The sequence below is a fragment of the Portunus trituberculatus genome, chromosome 35, assembly GCF_017591435.1.
Source record: "Portunus trituberculatus isolate SZX2019 chromosome 35, ASM1759143v1, whole genome shotgun sequence".
Taxonomy (NCBI): domain Eukaryota; kingdom Metazoa; phylum Arthropoda; class Malacostraca; order Decapoda; family Portunidae; genus Portunus; species Portunus trituberculatus.
The window spans coordinates 13,298,426-13,305,925 of record NC_059289.1 but is presented as its reverse complement, the minus strand read 5'-3'; positions in this window follow the sequence as shown (position 1 = coordinate 13,305,925).

Sequence of the window (7,500 nt, the reverse complement as noted above, 5' to 3'; positions counted from 1 at the left end):
CTACATGTATACCTTAATTAATATACAGGTAAGATTAACCCCCTTCAGTACTATGCTGCGTTTCCATATTCATTTTGCTTACGATTTAGTGATTTTATACAGCTTCAGGTACTTATGCGGAGGATAAGAATAGTGAATACTCTTGCCATTAATCTTCTGACCTCCATCGACCCTTCGTAATGTCAATAAAATTATCTAATCGTATAGAAATCTCAAGGCAAAAATGTGTCCCAGTTCAAGTAATTACATGTGTTCTATATGTATGCCATAATTAATATACAGGTAAGATTAAGGTGTGACTAAAGGATTACTACACCCACGGACATGCTTTGTCTTCGCACTCTATCTACTAAGTGGGTGAAATACGAGGACATAAGCTCAATGTTTCTTACACTGAGTGAATACCGAGCCAGGAAACAAAGGAATTACGCATCCAACGTGAAAGAATTAGCGAGAAGAGGGATTAATTGTACGCCAGTGCCAATCTATTTCAATACCACGCCGAGAGAACTGCGTGATTATCCGGCCAACGCGAGAGAATAAACAAAAAGAGATGAACTGTACGCCGCTATCAATTTGTCTCCCGCGGGAAAATCACACACAAGAATGACAAGGCTCGTCACATCGGCAAATATCACCACCATTGTTAGTAATCTGATAGGTGTGCCATTTGTTTATTCACAAGTATCACTCCATCACCCCGCCCCCTCCGCCAGCCAGACCCTTTCCACTTTTTATAAACTTAATACTCACACTAGTGAAATCCAATGCGTAACAGGTAAAGACAACGAACAAATAGATAAAAAAAAACTCAATAAATAGATATAAACAAATATTTATCGATGTAAGTTCAAGGTATGTATTCGCAAATGACTAATACTCTTTTTTCAAAGCTGCTGGATACAAAATTATAACATATTACCAATTTATAATGATCCGCGCTGGTGGCACTCACGTTAATGATGGAACAATGACCTGCAGCAGTATGAAAGCAGTGGACAAAACCTATGACAAAATGCGTCACAAAGGATCCTGCCTTTTGATACATTACCAGTGTGCTTGCCCCAAAAAAGCACCACGTTCCACTAAGTTTGTCAATAATACATACAATCATATAAAGCACAAAGGAGGTGTATTCCAGCTTACTTTTGTGTATTATTCTGCAAGCACAGAGAACAGACAGAGGGGATTTAACTCGCATACGAACTGATAGACAAGCATGCACGAGTAGGGAATTGAATACACTGACAGGAAATTGCATCAAAGGAAGGGCACAGTAAGACAAAATCAAAAGCAGGGAAAGTTAGGAAAAATAGATGAATATGATGAAAGTAGGTCACAAAACTGAAACACACACACACACACACACACACACACAGAGAGAGAGAGAGAGAGAGAGAGAGAGAGAGAGAGAGAGAGAGAGAGAGAGAGAGAGAGAGAGAGAGAGAGAGAGAGAGAGAGAGAGAGAGAGAGAGAGAGAGAGAGAGAGAGAGAGAGAGAGAGAGAGAGAGAGAGAGAGAGAGAGAGAGACAGACAAACGTTAAGCCACACAATATCACATATCTCATTTTAAACTTAACACACATTCTCTCCCCAGAGGACACACAACATGAGCACTGAACACACACTCTAATTACCATTTAAGACCACGGAATACTTCAACGAACGTCCATTAAGCAAAGCAGTAATTAATGTACAATAATAGCGTAAGATCTCCGACAACGTTAGCCACAAGCTGCTTTACATGAGGATTACATGAATAAGACAGGGAATTACCTCACCTTCGCAATCATATCAGAGAAGGTCATGCTTTGTGGTTTGCGTCAGTGTACCATACTCGTGGTATTCCTTTGTGGCATTAAGTAAGCAGGAGTGTTCGTGATAATGAAAGTTATATTAAAGAAGGGGCAAAAAAGTTATGGGGGGGAAAAGTGTGTGTGTGTGTGTGTGTGTGTGTGTGTGTGTGTGTGTGTGTGTGTGTGTGTGTGTGTGTGTGTGTGTGTGTGTGTGTGTGTGTGTGTGTGTGTGTGTGTGTGTGTGTGTGTGTGTGTGTGTGTGTGTGTGTGTGTGTGTGTGTGCGCCTCAGGAAATTGATTTATGCTGATCAAGGCTCCAAGGTTGACAAGGACTCAACGAAACATAAGAAACAAATTATGTCAACTGATCAGAGACGCGACTCAAAACCTTTCATCTCGCTGCGTCCTCCACTGCCTCGAGAATTATCCCGCACGTTCCCTGAGCACGTTCCTCTTCATTTTACTTCACTTTCCCTTGCATCTGTCTCCCTCCATCACACTCCAAGCTCTCCATGAGGCACGCATTACTTAACTTTTCATCTCTACACTTTTCTCTCGTTCGTTTTCTTAGTCTCCTTTTCTCTCCTTCGTCCCTTCTTCCCGCCACTCCCGTCAGCTGGTGATGAATGACGTCACTCACTCAATTTATCACCGAGTGGCAGGTATTTTCACCAGCAAAAGGCTAATTTACCGCCAACTGAGGCCGAAAACTCCTCTCAAAACGGGAATGAAGCCTTAAAGGAGACATGGCTTAGAGAGTGAGCTTTGTAGTGGGTGGGTTTACAATTCAACACTCGGGTCAACCACTCGCCTTTATGTGGAGGGAAAAAATATGAATAAAACAGGTGAGTACACGTTCGAAAAGCAGGATTATACTATTCGCTTTTTCGCTCATGATTCCAATAAACTTTAATCTTAATGAAAGCTATTTAGAACTTTTTTTTCCTGTATTTGTAGCGAGTTTATGAACATGTTCTAATCCAATATTTGCCATTGAAATAGCTAAAAGTTAAATCGACGAATATTTTTTCCAGAACAAATAATAGTATGTGTGCGTTTACCCGTAGAACAAACAAACAGAAAAACAGAGAACCACAGGCACGCACGCACGCACACACACACACACACACACACACACACACACACACACACACACACACACACCAGAAAGCTAATACATTTACACACACACACACACACACACACACACACACACACACACACACACACACACACACACACACACACCTTCCGTTTCCATACATAATTAGGTAATAGTGTTTGTGCATTAATATATTTCCCACGGTGGAGCAGTCACGCGGGATAATTACTGGGAACAAATTGTGCCCGTCGTTCCAGACCCTGATTCACTTGTTCAGTATTTACAGCAAAACTAAATTACTACAAAAAATATCACAAATCAAGTCACCCACGTTTTCTTTTTTTCTCTCTCTTTTTCCCACGTTGCGTAATTTCCAACCAGTATATGTGTGTTCATTAATTATTAATGTTGGCCTGTTTTAATTTATTCATCATTTTTGTGTTTTCACTAATGCAGTTGTTCATAATTTTCACTTCATTCGTCGCTTTTAGTGGTGTTGCTGTTGATGTTGGTGTTGGGTTGTTTTATAGTAGTAGTAGTAGTAGTAGTAGTAGTAGTAGTAGTAGTAGTAGTAGTAGTAGTAGTAGTAGTAGTTGTTGTTGTTGTTGTTGTTGTTGTTGTTGTTGTTGTTGTTGTTGTTGTTGTTGTTGTTGTTGTTGTTGTTGTTGTTGTAACAGCAGCAGTAGCAGCGGCAGCAGAGGCAGCAAGAGGAGCATCAGCAGTAGCAGCAGCAGCAGCAGCAGCAGCAGCAGCAGCAGCAGCAGCAGCAGCACAGCAGCAGCAGCAGCACCTATAGTAGCAGTGGCAGTAGCAGTAACACCGGTATTGATAATGGAAGCTATGACTGAAGAAAACAGTAGTGGCATTAAGATTAAAAGAGTTTCAGCGGCAGCAGAAGCAGAATTGTTCTTCGAAATACTGGTGGTGGTATTTGTGTTGGTGGTAGTCAGTGCAGGAATAGACGTGGTGTTAATGAATACAAGAGTAAGAGTAGCACGAACAGTAACAATAGACCATAAATAGCACTAATATAACTATAATTAATAACTGACGAAAGTTTTATCAATATAATTTCTATTAACATTACTATTATTGTCATTATTATTATTATTATTATTATTATTATTATTATTATTATCATTATTATTATTGTTATTATTATTATTATTATTTATTATTACTTATTATTATTAGTTATTATTATTATTATTATTATTATTATTATCAAAGTATTATAGTTTTATCAATATAATTTCATTTATTATTGTCATTGTTATTATTATTATTATTATTATTATTATTATTATTATTATTATCATTATTATTATTATCATTATTGTTGTTGTTATTATTATTATTATTATCATTAATATTAATAACATTACTATTATTATTATTGTTGAAGTTATTGTTGTTGTTGCTATTATTATTATTATTATTATCAAAGGTACTATCATCAATACTATTAATGTTATGATTATCGAAACATTATTATCATCCTTATCATCACAGCCACCATTACAATTATCACTGCATACAATAAGTGACAATTGTCGTTTATTGGTAAGTGTGAGGGATGAGTGACTGATGTTCATATCCCCGTTTTCAATAGATTATGATTTAATGTTTAATGCAGATCACTCTGCATCTATTCATTATGGAGACAGCCATGTCAACGAGATTTTACCTTCCATACAGTTAATCTCTCAGTGCGTGGACACATCACAGAGAGAGAGAGAGAGAGAGAGAGAGAGAGAGAGAGAGAGAGAGAGAGAGAGAGAGAGAGAGAGAGAGAGAGAGAGAGAGAGAGAGAGAGAGAGAGAGAGAGAGAGAGAGAGATCACGAGGAGGAGCGCAAGAAGCCAGTAGGCCTACGTGTGACAATTGTGGTATAACACATATATTCCTCGATGCATCCATTATCCAGGTCCATAAATTTGTCTAATCTTCCCTATTGTATTCTTCGACCACGCCGTCTGACAACAAAATAATTCGTATCTCCTTTTTAAACCTAACTTCACCAAACTTAATCTAAATATTTCGCATTCTATCCTGATTATCAAAACTAAGAAGGCTCAGACTCAAACAAAGACAGACAAGAGGACAGAATAATAAACAAACAGAGAAAGCGATGGTCCAGTCACCTGTAGACCCTAAGCGTTGCCAACACAAGGATAAATGTCTCTACCCTATACAGACAGTGGTGCCAAGGTTGAGGAAGAAGCGCTGTTCCTATACAGGTAATCAATCTTTGGTTATCATTGCGTGTTGTGGCGCTGTGGAGGGGAAAAAGAAATGCTAGGAAAGAAATGGCCCTATACAGAGGAGGAGGAGGAGGAGGAGGAGGAGGAGGAGGAGGAGGAGGAGGAGGAGGAGGAGGAGGAGGAAAAGGAGAAGGAATATAAGGAAAAGAATGAGGAGGAGGAGGAGGAAAAGAAGAAAAAGAAAGAGAAAGAGGCAGAAAAAGAGAAGGAGGAGAAGGAAAGGAAGAGGAAAAAGAGAAAGAGGAGTAGTAGGATGAAGAGGAAGAGGAGGGCATGTGACCTTTTAACAAACACTTCCGCCCTTTCCAGTATCACCTCACATTTCACGGCAAAGCCACCACTCACTCTCTTACCTCCACACACACACACACACACACACACACACACACACACACACACACACACACACACACACACACACACACACACACACATTTCAAATAATGAATCGCTACTCTTTACAGGTAAGGCTTATGTTGATTTGAGAGAGAGAGAGAGAGAGAGAGAGAGAGAGAGAGAGAGAGAGAGAGAGAGAGAGAGAGAGAGAGAGAGAGAGAGAGAGAGAGAGAGAGAGAGAGAGAGAGAGAGAGAGAGAGAGAGAGAGAGAGAGAGAGAGAGAGAGAGAGAGAGAGAGAGAGAGAGAGAGAGAGAGAGAGAGAGAGAGAGAGAGAGAGAGAGAGAGCTCCTTTGGGGTTTTCGGGTCGGCTTACGTCTTGTGTTTGGGGACCCTGAGGAGGGATGTCGTTGGCGGAGGGAAGGAGGAAGCGAGGCGGAAGGAGGTTGATAAGTGTGTGTGTGTGTGTGTGTGTGTGTTTGGGATATTATGTACAGGCCTGCTTTGTTGACTCACTACCACAAAGCTACTCTTTCTCACATACACACACCAACACACACACACACACACACACACACACACACACACACACACACACACACACACACACACACACACACACACACACACACACACACACACACACACACACACACGTACGTTACTCACCCAAGCAAACAAACAGGAACAGGTGGTAAACTAATTAACCTCAACGCCAGTGCTCTCCTGGGCCAAGTCTGATTCAGGCACTGCCATTTTTCTCACCACTAATAACCCCTCGTTAATTCTCCCTCCTCACCACTCTTCCTCCCACCCTCTACCTTCCCCTCTTCCTCCCATGCTCACCCTCCTTTCCCTCCCTCCCCGAATCTCTCACACGCACCATAAAAAACCGACAATAATGAGTCCTGGTTTTCCGCCCATCGACGCAAACATCAGGTGTTTAGAATCCAGCGTCAAGCTCAGGTAATATTTCACTCCGTCCAGCAAATGAGGAAGAGGATTACCTGTATTCCTGGACTGAACGGAGATATTAGTCAGGTATTTAAGGTGGTGCAGGTTAAGGGGTCGGCCGGCCTTCCCCTTCCAATCCCGCTGTAAATGACCCGGTGTTTAGAGCAATAAGGGGAAAGGGGACACGGGGAGGAGGGGACGATCTTCGTTTTCATTAGTTTCCACAATGTTTCGTGTTACCTTTAATGAGTTTTCTTTATGGTTCGACTCAGCCGTTTAATTAGGTCCTGTGTTTGATCGACGTCATTCTACAGACTTTATCCCTGACACTCCACTGAGCTGTAATGACTTTGTTTAATGGCACAGAAAATTGTTCAATAATACATCCTGGCCGTGGAGGGAGGGAGGCGCGGGAGAAGGGAGGAGGACATTTACATATTTCAAACGCTCAATTGTGGGGATATTTAATTATAGGGTTTAGGAGAGACCTGTCACTATCATGCTACGAATATGAATCATCATAATTACCTGATTATTATTCATCTATATACATTACAGAACAACAAAGGATAAATTTTAATCATTATGTATAAATCTACGGTTCTACATGTTCACATTTCACTAAGACCAAAACACGTCCCTTACTACCCAAATATAATGATTGGAAAACATCCTAATTATATTCTAATCATCCCAATGCATTTATTTGCTATTGAACTAATATTCCACATTTCATTATCAATAACACGCCTTCCCTGTTTACATTAAGATATATATAAAAAAAAAAATATTGTCAACTGATTACACTCTATCGTGTACCTAAAACATAATGGTTTCTATAGGTTTGTAACACTACAGACATAACCGTTTAAATTATACTATCGAAATGACACCCACTGTACCTTCTCTCTTCACCAAAAACTTCACAAGAGTAATTCCAGCTGATTAAATTTCTATCGTGTGGAACAAAGTAAAAAGTTGTCATTTTCTGTATGATTCTACTGATCTAGTCGTTGGCATTCCAGATTTCGCAATGCTTTTCTTTTTTATA